At 43.5% G+C, this 13,333-nt stretch overlaps 1 long non-coding RNA gene across 4 annotated transcripts in view; it reads right to left on the bottom strand.

Annotated features, from left to right (window-relative positions):
- LOC307212936 overlaps positions 1–8,252 on the bottom strand; it is a 60,407-nt gene extending 52,155 nt beyond the window's left edge. Inside the window, exon 1 of one of the 4 annotated variants that reach the window (XR_013837261.1) lies at positions 8,038–8,252. This is a non-coding gene — a long non-coding RNA (uncharacterized lncRNA). Of the gene's footprint in view, positions 1–6,877; positions 7,791–8,037 lie in introns of those variants that run through there. The other 3 variants (XR_013837262.1, XR_013837263.1, XR_013837264.1) reach the window with 3 other exon arrangements.
- Positions 8,253–13,333: the final 5,081 nt, after the last annotated feature.

Genomic DNA, 13,333 nt, shown 5'->3' with positions numbered 1-13,333 from the left:
AATGTGTTTCACCTGTTCAGCATCAATTCAAATCCTGCATTTAACACTTTTATACCCAATTATCAAATGGGACATGTGTAGATTGCACTTCAGGTTTCTTTGGTGTTTAGCATTATAAAATAGGAGCTCTCTAACTAAGTATGGAAAGATTTAATGGACCACAGCAGTTGCTAGTTTTCTTAAGAGTTCAATCCTGTTCACACTTTGTTGGGAGTAAACCCCATCAAACAGAATGGAACTTACTTCTGAGTAAACTTGAACAGATTTAGGCTATTAAGTCCATTTGAAAGTAATGAATGTTCTGGTCCTCAAGGTTCTTCAGAGTAGATTTCCAATACAAACAAATGCAACAGCTATATAATTTTGACAATATAATAAATCTTCACTGTGGATCACATAACATTTTGTCTGGCAGCAAATCATCAGCTCTTAACATACTGTGCTGACAACTAACTCCTTGGGGATAACATACTTCAACTGAAGTCCCCAAAATTTAAGAGTTTATTTATTTATTGTACAATGCAATTTATGGCCCCACATGAGATGTAAGAAAGTTCTTCCCACTTAAAGTATTATATTATAGGATTTTTTTTTTTTTTTTTTTAGAAAACTCAGTAAACTTAAGAGTGTTTCTCTTAACAGGTATAACTCAGTATATTACATGGGATAAGCTATGAGAGGAGCAACAACCTATGGCCAACAAACCTGGACATTCTCATGGTTAATTAACCAAAAATGTGACCTACCAACTGGAACACTGACATTATTATATTCTCAAGGTCATGTACTTCAAGTTCTGTTAATATTATACCTTTTCCTCAGTGCAATTCAGAATTAACTCTTGCTGTATGTTAAATGGAAAAGCATTTTAGCCATGCTTAAATATCAACATGCAAAAAAACCCCACAGATGTCCAGCCATAAACATAACTTTGAGTTAAAAAAATGTGTTAGCTGTTGAAACGCATCTACTGCCCAGCACGATGAATTCCAATATTCTTACACTGTGAAGGAGAAAAGGTTTATCTACCCACTTTTTCTACAGAAGGTATATTAGGCTGCAATCTGAGATACATTTACCCAGGAGCAAGTCCCCTTGAACTAAATAAGGCTTATTTCTTAATAGCTGTGTAGGACTGCACTTTTGGAACACATCCATTGCCACCTCCAGAAACGCAGGACAAGCAAAAGCAGATGGGTTGGCTTGCAATTCCCATTCCTCTATTATACTCCGAGGCAGCAATATAAAAGCTAAAGCAAGATCAGGCAAACAGGGAGGAATGCTAGAAAATGAATACTACCATCCAGGGGGTTTTTTGGGGGTGGGGGCGGGGGTGCAAGTGTCCGAATATGAACACATCTGATGAAATGGGCTCTTGCCCATGATTGCTTATGCCATAATAAATTCATTAGTCACAAGCCTCTGTGCGTGTTGCAATTACTGGTCTAGAGCATCCCATCTACTATCAGCACAAGAAGCTAGGCACAGCTTCTAACAATGTACTGTATTTTTCGCTCCATAAGACACACTTTTTTCCTCTTAAAAACTAAGGGGAAATGTCTGTGCGTCTTATGGAGCAAATATGTGGTCCCTGGGGCTGGGGGGGGGGGAACCCGGGCTTCCCCCGCCAGCCCTGCAAGCTCCGGGAGCGGAGGCAAGGCTGTGCGCAACCTTGCTGCCGCTCCCCGACCTGTTTTGGGGGCTGGGGTCGGGGGAAGCTCGGGCTTCCCCCGCCCCCAGCCCCGCAGCTAAAAAGGAAGCCAAGACAGCAAGCGGGATCCATCCCGCTTGCTAACTTGGCTTCTGCCAAACCCGCGCTCAGCCTCTCCCGGCTGGAGAGGTTGCGCGCGGCTAAAAACGAAGCCAAGACAGCGAGCAGGATCCATCCCGCACACTGTCTTGGCTTCTTTGCTCTTTGGGGCTGGGGGGGGGGGACCCCGGGCTTCCCCTGACAGCCCCAGAAGCTCTGGGAGAAGCTACTCTTTGGGGCTGGGGGAGAAATAAGATTTCTTTTCTTGATTTCCCCCCCTAAAAACTAGGTGCGCCTTATGGAGCGAAAAATACGGTACTCTTATCAATACCCGCATGAGGTTCATGTACCTCTCCATGGAATTATCCATGCCTCCTTAGGAGAGCCAGCCTCACAGCTCAGTATTTGCTGATCTAGATGAACATTGCTTTATAAAAATGTTCTAGCAGGGACTGCAGGTATTACTACAACACAAACTTTCACCAGTTAATTACCCACCCACCCATGCATCCAGGCACAACAGACATTCCTTTGTAACACATCAAAGCACAGAATGATGTGTTTTCACAGTACTCGTGTCCCTTGATTTGAATGGAACATGGGAAGATCTAAAGTGGCCACATATGATATATACCCAGATCCAAAGAGAAATAACTGTTAGCTTAAGGCAGATTAAAATTTCAAACTATTTAGTTAAGTAAGCTCTATGTCTCCAGAACTTTACTTGGGCTAAAGAACCTTGTCTGATCTGCGGGCCAGTAGTCTACATGCCATGTTTGACACCTGGGAAGGACAACCTACCAGTCAACCACCCAACATCCTATGACATCAGATGGCCCCAGCCAAAGCAATGCAGCCTGCATTCGGGACCAAATGTAAACAGCACCAAATGAAAACCAAAATGACAGGACTCCTAATTCTTCCGTTGCAAGCACGGCTTGCATTCAGAGTAATTTGTAATTTGGTGCCATATGCAAGCTGTGCCGTCAGGTTGGCTCCTTTAGGGAGCTCCCATGTGTGACCACTCCAGGCCAAACATCTTGCATTCAGCATCAACTTCAACTTTAAAGGTAAAGGTAAAGGGACCCCGACCATTAGGTCCAGTCGCAGATGACTCTGGGGTTGCGGCGCTCATCTTGCTTTACCGGCCAAGGGAGCTGGCGTACAGCTTCCAGGTCATGTGGCCAGCATGACTAAGACACTTCTGGCGAACCAGAGCAGCACACAGAAACGCCATTTACCTTCCCACCAGAGTGGTACCTATTTATCTACTTGCACTCTGGTGTGCTAGGTTGGCAGGAGCAAGGACCGAGCAACGAGAGCTCACCCCGTCGCATGGATTCGAACCGCCAACCTTCTGATCGGCAAGCTCTAGGCTCTGTGGTTTAACCCACAGCGCCACCCACATCCCTAATTACTTCAAGTTTAAGTGGCACAAAATTTAAAGTGTGCCAAATTCAAGCCACATTTGAAAAGAAGCAATAGGGAGAGCATTCTCAAGGCTCCCAACTGTTCCTTAGCAGCTGCAGCTTTACCTATGTCATACCTGATGTCAGATGAGTAGACATGACTTGAGAAAATTGGTTTCATAGGCCATATTAGGAATCCTGGCATGCCAAATGTGGCCCACACTATATACAATATAACAAATGAACAGATGATATTTCAAATATATAAAACTCTTGAAAGCTTATTTTTATAGACTTTGAATAATCCAACAGATTTCTTTTCCTGTATTAATGGTAAACCTGCTCCTCAAGTTACAGACAGGAGAAAGCACGTTTTAATGAAAAAAAGGACTGGGCAAGTTCCCTTAGTTAATTATGTATGCTGTACACTATCATCCTGTTCAGCTTACTATTACTCTAACCAGGGAGCCTATGACCAATTTTATATTACACCTCAAATCTGGTATTATCTAGCAGCCCTAATGCTCATAACCTCATTGCAGCGATAGCTCCACATCCATGCTGAAGTGGCTGTCAATTGGCATAAGCACATCCTCACGGATGCAACAATAACTAAACATGGCCGAAACACAATGGTCTTGAAGGAGACAGAATACAAGTATCTGAACAAAAATCCAGGCAAGTACTATTAAAGAATGAGAAGCTGGCCAAGTGGGGGAACTCAATCTCCATTGCAGTGGTAGAATCTACACTTCTAACTGCTGGCGCTGCATGGCTCAGTCAGAGACTGTACCTCAAACAGGATGTGGAAATCCCTATTTTATGGCTTAAAGTTAGCAGCACTGCCTTTGAAGCACTGTATGAAGTCTGAGGTCGTTATGCATACTTCACTTAAACTATTGATATGAGAGCAAGTTCCGTGCCAATATTAGCAGCCCAGCTAATACTGAAAGGCCCACAAATGCGGAGTTCCATAAATGAGACCTAGACCCTTAACCTTCTTGATTACACTAATGACCATCCTATGCATTTATGTGTTGGTGCTTTAAGTTATATGATTAGATGGTAAAGGTATTTCAAAGACATCTATCACCTTGGTACCATAAGTCTGTAACTCTGTATGTACATGTTGACACTAAATTATTACCCTGGGGCCTGGGTAGAGTGCCAGCAACGCCAAACAAATCTACAGTTTGGGAACTGTCTCCAAGCTCGTCTCCACCCTCTATATTTGTGGGTTTGGTTTGTATGAGCAAAATTACGGAGAAATCCAACCTCTCCTTCCCTAAGGTGTCATTAATCTATTCATACAAAACCAGCCTCTTCTGTTTTCAGCTGCACTGGCAAATTAACAAGGAATCATATCTACAAGCGTTATGTCACTTAATAAACCAGCCTAGTGGCTAGTGTATTTTTTTTAAGATTCCAGTAAATAAAAAGCACACAAAACAGACACATACAGAAAACAAGCTCCATTCTCAAATGAGAAACACACAAACTCCAATACGTTCAAACACAAAGCAAAGGCTGGCACTTCAGACAAAAGTTCTGCCTCTGTAATACAACTAATGCCAAGTTAACTGCTCAGTAACTGCCTTGCACACAAAAATGATCTATGATTATTAATATGGTTTTTGGCAAGTCTTGAGGAAAAAGTTGAAGATGCATGTGCTCGGTATGTATTAGTTCTTTAAATATATTTATAGTTTGAACGTTTAACATAAACATTCCCCTCCCCCACCGCATTGTTTTTACTTAGGATGTTAACCTGCTTCAAAAATGTAATACTAAGTGTCCCAGGAAAATAAAATCTGAGAGATTACAGATCATGGGTCATTTTTAGAACACATGCTTCAATTTATGCAAGGCAGAGGACATTCAAGTTTTCAAGGTTATCCATCTACCCATTTGCAAACTGCTTCAGGAAGCATAAAAAAGCAGTTTAAGCAGGCAAGAATTTCCATTGCTTTCCTAACTAGAAGCCACACCCTCCAACTAATGACAGGAAAGCAGTTTGGAATCAGAACTCTACAAGTGCCCTGCCTGAGGCAAAGCAAGCCTCTCTCATTTTCAGAAAAGAAAAGAAACTCTTGCTCAATAAGTAGCAATTATGCTGCAGAATTTATATGCTGAACACGGCTAAATGGAAGAACACCAGATCAGTGGACCATAGCTTTAGTGCTTTGAGTATGATTAACAGAATGAGCCTTCAAAGGTCAATTAAATGTCAACACTTCTGAGGCGGAGAGAAAGTCTTCTGAAGTTTGGTCAGTATGTAATGGCATCCTCAAACTCTATAATGGTCGTATTACATTAAAGTTCTATGAGCACCAAGTTTGTGTATGCACATGCAGAATAGATAACCACTGTTTTCTGCAAAAGAGTAATTAGTATTTATACGAATGGCTAGAATGCTGCTAAGCTGTCTTATTAACTGTGCTTAATCAAGTAGACCAAGGCACCCCTTTCTGCTTTGCACCAAGATCACTGGGCATTTGGGGAAACAGTATGTTGATGTGAAGAGGTTTGGACTGCGCAACTTCTGAAGTGTGCCCAACTACATTATCATGTAAAACAATACAATTTATCAGTACTTAAAAACAAACAAACCTTGATGCCATAAACATATTTTGGGCTTGGTCAAACTTCTCAGGAAGCACTCAACTTACTGCACACTTTTCTAGGAAAAGCCGTGCATTTCACTGGCCAAAAGTGAAGCACCTTGTTGGTGCAGTAACCAATGTAGCGTGCTCCCCAAATACAAACAATATCTTAATGCTGCTGAATCAAGCAGTGGGTGACAGAGTTGTATCTGTATACTGCAAAAGCCTTCATTAAATAATCTTTAACATAGATGGACTGGAAAAAAGAATTGAGAGTACATTATTTGCTAGAAGATTGTTCTTAGTATGCCCCCCTTTAATGTAGTTTGTGGGCGGGATGAGCTGTTCTACCATGTCAAGATGGGCAAATGGTTCAAAAGCATATTTCTATGCTTTCCCAAGGGCAGACTGTAAACCCTCTATGTGAATAATGAATTTGAGTGGCCTCTGAGGGCCGAAAACCCATTAGAACTGGCTTCCAAGGTCAACAATGACATGAAGTGGTATTAAAGTTCTCCTTAACGCTAAGAGGGTGTTTTTTTTAAAAAAGAAAAAGATTCGCCTTGATCTCTGAGGGACTGGGGGAGCACAAAACAGCTTAAGCTGCATTTTGAACTTCAGAAACATTTACTCCTCTTTACAAGCATAACACAGACCCTACACCAAACAACCAAACAACTGCAGCTGTACAATTAAAGTCAAAGGTAACGCTAGAGAGATTTTCCACACACTTCAGCCAACAAGATGGCTTCTTTTTAAAACCCTAAAATACAGAATTGCTTGCTTACATACAAAAGAGGCATTTCATATGCACTTGTAGCAGCCCTGTCAGCTCCTCTTGCTGCACATAAGCCCACCTGCTGCATTAGCAAACAATCTCTGCTAAGAAAAACTACTGACTTCCCATCACAAGAGTTCAGAAGTTAGTCTCCCACTCAAATTCTCTGTGCACTTATTTTGGAGTAAACTCTATAGCTAATTCAGTGGGGCATCCCAGTAAACACATAGGATTGGGCCATAAGCAACTACCAAGCACAGCTGATTAACCTGATTCCGCTCCTATGGACCCCTCTCAAAAAAAGAAAGGTAGCAGTTCGCTCCTTTTCCCTCTATACCTGTCGCTGCACCTGCACAGCCCACTCCCGTTATGCCACCACTTCCAGAACTTGTAAGTAAGAGCCTGCCATTTCCACCGCTGTAACAACAACAAAACAAACTTAAGGTTAGTCATTTCGAGCCTTCCCGCTTGATCTACTACTACAGTATTCAGGAAGGGGACACGATGTGTTTCATCCCTTTGCCAATACCTCTCCCTGTTTGCGATCCACAGTTGCTATTTAGGTCCTAAGTTAAGAGAGAGAAGGGAGGGAAAGCGATGATGTTTCCTCTTCTCTCCAGATCAACCAGAAGTTACAGTTTTCGAAAGAGGAGGGCACCCGGGCTCCGTCTCCCGCCACCCCTCGCAGCCACCCCAGCTCCCGGGAAATCTTGTCCCTCACAAAAATGCAGCTCGGGAACGTTGCTCCTTCGCCTTCTGCTCGTAGCAAGGCGCGCGCTATTCGCCACCCGCGAGCAAGGAAGAAGGCGACCTTCCCCTATTTTTCCAGCCCCTACGGCTTGCAACGCCACGCAGCGAAGCAACATTAGTCAGGCGACCGGCCACCGGCCTCTTTCCTCCAAAAGCATCTTCCCGGACGGCACCGAGAGGCCTCCCTCGAGGGGAGAAAGGCGGCAGCGGCGGCGGCGGCAGCCTCCCTTCCACCTGCGGCGTAGTTCTTCGCGCTCAACCCCGCTGGTCCCGGCGGGGTAGAAGAGGCGGGGCAGCCCGACGCCGCCATCCGCTCCGCCCCGCGCTCCTCTGCCCGACTTTAGGCTCCCGAAGCTCCGGCAGAGTCCCCTTGGCGTGCCAGGTCCACTCCGCCCGCTCGCCCCCCAGCGCTCTTCTTCCCCCACAGCCAGCAGGAGGAGGACGGCTGCAACAAGCCTCTCTTCTCCACAAGGGACGGATCCTGGCGCGCTCCCTCCCACTCTTACTTGCAGTTGTTGCACTTAAGGGGAAATGAAACAAATCGCGCAACTTGAGCGCCAAACGCGTCACGTGTAGCCCCCTCCTCCTCCCGAAACTGCCACAAACAAAACTCGCCCCTGCTCGTTTTTCCTCATCCGGGAGCCCCGCCGGCTTGCCACGGTCCTCCCCTCCGACTGTCCTTCCCTTCTTCTCCCCCCGCCGCCCGCCTGCTTCCCAAGGGGCGGGAAGAAACTCGGTTCCCGTCACCTCAGACTCCACCTCTTCTTCGCTTTGCTTGTAATGCCTCGCCATGTTCTTTGTTTCTCAAGCTTCAACTCCAGGAGCCCCTCCACCTCCCCTTGACAGCTGCAAACTCCCTCAGTTTCAGCCGCGAATCCCCTTCAGAGGGAGCCCTGCGTAGCAATGCAAGGAAAATGCGCGCGCTCTCTCCAAACACCCGCGCCCTCCCGGGTATGCACAGAACCGCCTTCACGCAGGCACAGTGCGTCTGTGTGCGCGCGCGCCCTGTTAAAAGTCAATCCCAATCCATACATATACATACCCATATATATATATATATAACAGACACATATATGTACCTATCACGGCTACCTATCTGTAACTGGAACATATGTATGTGTGTGTGTGTGTGTTAGAGAATATGCATATATGTGTATGTGTATATATGTGTTTGTTGCAGGTGACCAGCAGGGCGGGTCAGTTTCTGCTTTGCACCCCGAGCCCTCTACACATACACATATGCACGCCTCGTACCCGGGATTCCATCCTCTCCACGCTCAAGCTCCACCAATTAACTCCAGGGTGGGGAGAAGAGGAACGTGTTAGCCAATGAAACGTCGGGAGCCCGGAGAGTCCCGCCGCCACGGACCAGTAGGAAAGGGAATAGAATGCTCCCTCTTCCCCTCTCGTTCCATTCGGAACTCTTCCAGCCGCGGTGGTCTAATAGGGTCGAACAGCTGTGGAAGAGGCTGAGAGAAAGGCGGCCGCCGCCGTACTAGTTGCTGGTTGTGGCGGTATTTATTTGGAAGTGCTTTCGGTGGGCAGAGCGGGTGGGTGCGCGCGCGGGCGAATAAAGGACACGGCTGGAATGTAATACGGCACATGATGGTGAGGAGCTGCAAGAACGTCTGGCTTCAGGCAGAACGTGTGCCTACTGAAACCCGTTTGTGTTGTTACGCGGGTCTTTGATCTTATTATCTTCCTAAGGGTAGAGGAAAGGGTGTTGAATAAGGGTCGAGGAAGAAAGTTAAGAGACGTGCTTAGTTGTGCAGGACAGAAATTAGCCTCTTCCCCTAAATCTGGACTTTGTGTAGTAGGTTGATTAAAGCTGTCCTGAACAGTTGGGAATTTTGTGGCAAATGGAGAATGAGGAATGCATAATGATTCGCTGGGGCCAATTGACAAAATCTGAGTGTGTGGGTTTAATTTATTTATTTTTACTTGTGTAATTCAACTTATGTCCTTCCCCACTCCCACCCCTTGAAATTCTAACAAATATTTTTATATTGGGGGATATTGGGTATGCTGTTTTGCAGAATCTGAGTAAACTGCCTTTGTGGCACTGAGTGGTTCACTAAACAATTTAACTAAATATACAGTGGGTATACTTACTAAATCATTCTTTAAAACAAAACTACAACCAGATATTTTCACCGGGCTCTTCACTGTATAGGGAAAACGTGTTGCTTGTTTTTTAAGGGGAGGGCATAACAAATGGCATAATATGGAGTTGTGGGAAGGAGAACGTAGTTGGTATGAACCTTCATATGGTTGTTAAAGGCACCAAGCTTCCGTGCATAAACATTTGACAACATTAGTCTGTACAAATTGCTACTGACTATGGTTCCAAGCATACTGGAGTAGATAGCTAAAACAGATTGAGCCCCTCCTCATGCACCTGGCTGCATAAAACATGCTAACCCATTGACATGGATTGCACATACTGTTAGCAAACCACGGCTTGCATCTCCAAAGCTTGGTTTGCTTTCCAACTACTGTACTCTTGCCTTATGCTTTTGTACCTTGGAAAGCATCTGTGGCTGGCTGGCCAAACAAATAGTTAACAAAGTGTGCCAAAATCACACATAATACCAACCCATAGTTAAACCAAGGTTCACAAGCCAGCAGCAAACCATAGCTTCAGGTTGTGGTTGGTTGGCATTAAACATTAAAGAGTTCAGGCAAACCATGGTTTGATAAACCATTGTTTAATAAACATGGTTTGGTGTCTTGTGCAAATCAGGTCATTGTGGTTCTCTGTGGCTGTAGTATGTGTATAGATCCAGCAAATGTGGGCAGTCCAGATCATGTGGGTATTACCCACTGTCCTGATAGAATGTTAATTCGGTGTGGAAAAACTGACATGATTGCAACAGTCATAAACATATCTCAGTTACATGAGAGGGCACTATGGGAAAGTGGCACCCATATGGCTGGAGTTGTGAGTGAAGAGGGTGTTAGTAGTACCTTAATACATCAAACCAACAGAGGAAAGTGGAACAATGGTTCATATGGCCAAACTGTCAAACATTTTGAAACCTCTGTTGCCTGAATACACATTATTTGATCTTGACTTCCGTCTTCCAAAGCTATAGGATTTGTTTCCATGATAGTAAACCTCAGCAACTTGACAGAATCCATGCAAGTTGTTGTTCACAGAACCAACTGCTGAGTTTCTATTTGTAATCAGTAATGCTTTAAGGTAAAAGCTTGTGTACAACACTCTTAAGTACAAGTTAGTATTGAATGTGTTATTTCCCAAGCTTGTAACCATCATTTATTATTACAGTTATGTTGCAGAAATTAGAATGGTAGAATATTCAGCGGAGTGACCTGTCCTTTAGTAAGTCAGACAGCAAGGAACTTTCCATGTCAAAGAAGCTTTATTCTTTCCTTAATTAACATAAGTTGTTACTTAATAAAATAAGCTGCCATAAGCTACTTATTTTCTTTGCAGCAACGAGATGAAGAGGTGATGATACATTTGCCACCAAAAGTCACCACCCAAATACAAAGTAGGCAGGGGACTTGAGCTCACATGCATATATACATGATTTGTGAATAGAATTCATCCTCCGCTAAGTGTTTCACAGCGATGGTGCAGTGAGGAAAAATTGGAATAAAAAGGAAAAGAAGTGGTTAAACAAGACTTTTGAAAAACTAGGCATACAAGTTGCATCAGAGTTACTGCGTAGGAGGCCAGGAAAGGAAATACACTCTTGTTCTGATTCAGTACGCAAGCTTGAATAGATTTAATTAAGATTGCATACATTACACTGCTAATGAGCAAAAGACACTGAATGGTATTTGAAAAGTATCAGTTGCTTCAGTTTTGCAGGTTGATCTCCAGAACACTTGCACTCCCACAATTACCAGCCTCCCCCCCCCCAAAAAAAAAAAAATGTTTGCAGAACTGGTGACTACCGGATTATGGTTATTTCCACATTAGAATACCCTTAACAAAAACATTATATGTCTGCATCCCTGTATGCATTGTTGGAACTCCAAACACTCTTGGGTTTGTGCTTGTATCTATTCATTTGAAGAGGACTAAGTACACCTGCTTACAGTACACTCTGAAAGTTCTCCAGTAGATAGTTGGAATATCTGGCAATATCTGGTATAACTAAGAGGAAACAATTGTCACTGTTTAAAAGAGTGGCTACATAATTAAAATGAAAGCAGAGAGGAAAAATAGTCCACATAGACCCCATTTGGGATAAAACAAGGTTCATAAAGGTGACCTTGGGACTAAGTTCAAAAACACTGCTTGCATATTGCCACTGGTAGTCTTTAACGCGAAGCAGTCTCTTTCCTGTCATGTTGGTACTGTTTTGCAAAGTATGTTTGCATATAAATATTAATCAGCAAAGTCATATGCTATATATAGTCTCCCACTTTTCATGGGACTAAAACAGTTGATGCAAGATTTCTGTTTACACAAATACTAACTTTCAGACTTTTGGAAATGAAGCTGTTTTTGTTATGGCTATGAGTTGGACAAGCATAGTTCTGTATTCAAGAAAGCAGCAAAGCAGAGATCTTATGGTCAGGAAAAAATGACTGGACTCCTGCCAGAGATTATACTTCTTGTCAAAATTTTAACAAAACGCAAGCATTGTACGTATTAGTACTATGTGCCATTAAAAGGGATAAGTACTACACACAAACATATTTAGTATGTTGGCATCATACCAAGATGACCACAGTTGCATGACACCCCAATCTCTAAGCAATGTGAGAGTTTAGGGATTCCAGGCATGCTTTCTCAGGGTCCATGTTTCCTTATGGCAGGGATGTCCAACAGGTCGATTGGGATTGACTGGTTGATCCCCGGGAGGTTGCAGTCGATTGTGGGCTCATTTTCCTTTGCTTTTGCCTAAGAGCACCCGGCCCCACCCCTCTCCCTTGCCTGGATTTTCTCTTGATCTTGGAAGATGGAGTTATTGCTGTGAGGCAAAATGCTTCCACAGCGCTGTTTAGTTGAGCGATTAAACAACTTTGACTCGAACCCCTCAAAAACGGGGGTAGATCACTGCCAGATTTTAATTTTGAAAGTATTCTATTCTGTGTCATCCAAAAGCATAATATGTCTACTGTTGTGCCTTCCTAAATGTATATATTTATATTTACCTTTGCAAATCATTGTGAAATATGAAAACTGCATTTAAGAAAACTGAATATCCCTGGTCAACTGCCCCACAAGTGACCCAGTGTGTGTGTGTGTGTGTGTGTGTGTATATATATATATATATATATATATATATATATATATATATATATGAATGAATGACACTTTAGGAGAGGTGCAAGATATAAAGAGTGCCCCTAAATGCATTCAGTACATTGGACACATTGATATTCAAAGTGGCAATTTGACCTTCAAAGGACCTGTTGTTAAATTAATTACAGTGTTCTGTACATAACACAACAATCAAAGCACTCCAGAATGAAGCACTTTAACAATAGCTCTTTTAAAAGAAACATGACAGGGAAAGAGGCTGCTTTGTGTGAGCTGTTTCTTTAGGTACTAGTAATACAGACTCAGAAGAGAGGAGGGTTGCATGTTTCTCCATTAAGAACACGAGTCGCATGTTATTAAATTCTACCAGACAATTGATAGATAGACGTGTCATTCTGCACTATCAGCACAAAAACCCCCAACACATTAATGTCATCCTTCACACATACAAGCATGTTCTCAACAACTTTTGTGTCTGGATTTTCACTTTTTGGAATATGACAACCCTTACCTCAGCAGGGTCTTCCTCTGACTCCATCCCACTCTCCAATGCTTCTGTATATCCTAAAGCCTAACCTGAGCCTGGGCTGCCCGCGACAGAGCTCGAACCCAAGCCCAGGCTACTCGCACCAGAGTCTGAACCTGAGCCCCTGTGCATTCACCATCCATGTATAAGACGACCCCCAATTTTTGACTTTATTGGGAGGCAAAAAAAATCATCTTATACACGGAAAAATACGGTACCTTTTTAAAGTGTAGCACACCTTGCATGCAAAGCAAACAGCTCAGGAGGTGATTACT

The sequence above is a fragment of the Podarcis cretensis genome (genome assembly GCF_951804945.1).
Source record: "Podarcis cretensis genome assembly, chromosome: 3".
Classification (NCBI taxonomy): Eukaryota; Metazoa; Chordata; class Lepidosauria; order Squamata; family Lacertidae; genus Podarcis; species Podarcis cretensis.
The sequence above is the reverse complement of the archived record's forward strand: the minus strand, read 5'-3'. Positions and strand labels throughout refer to the sequence as shown.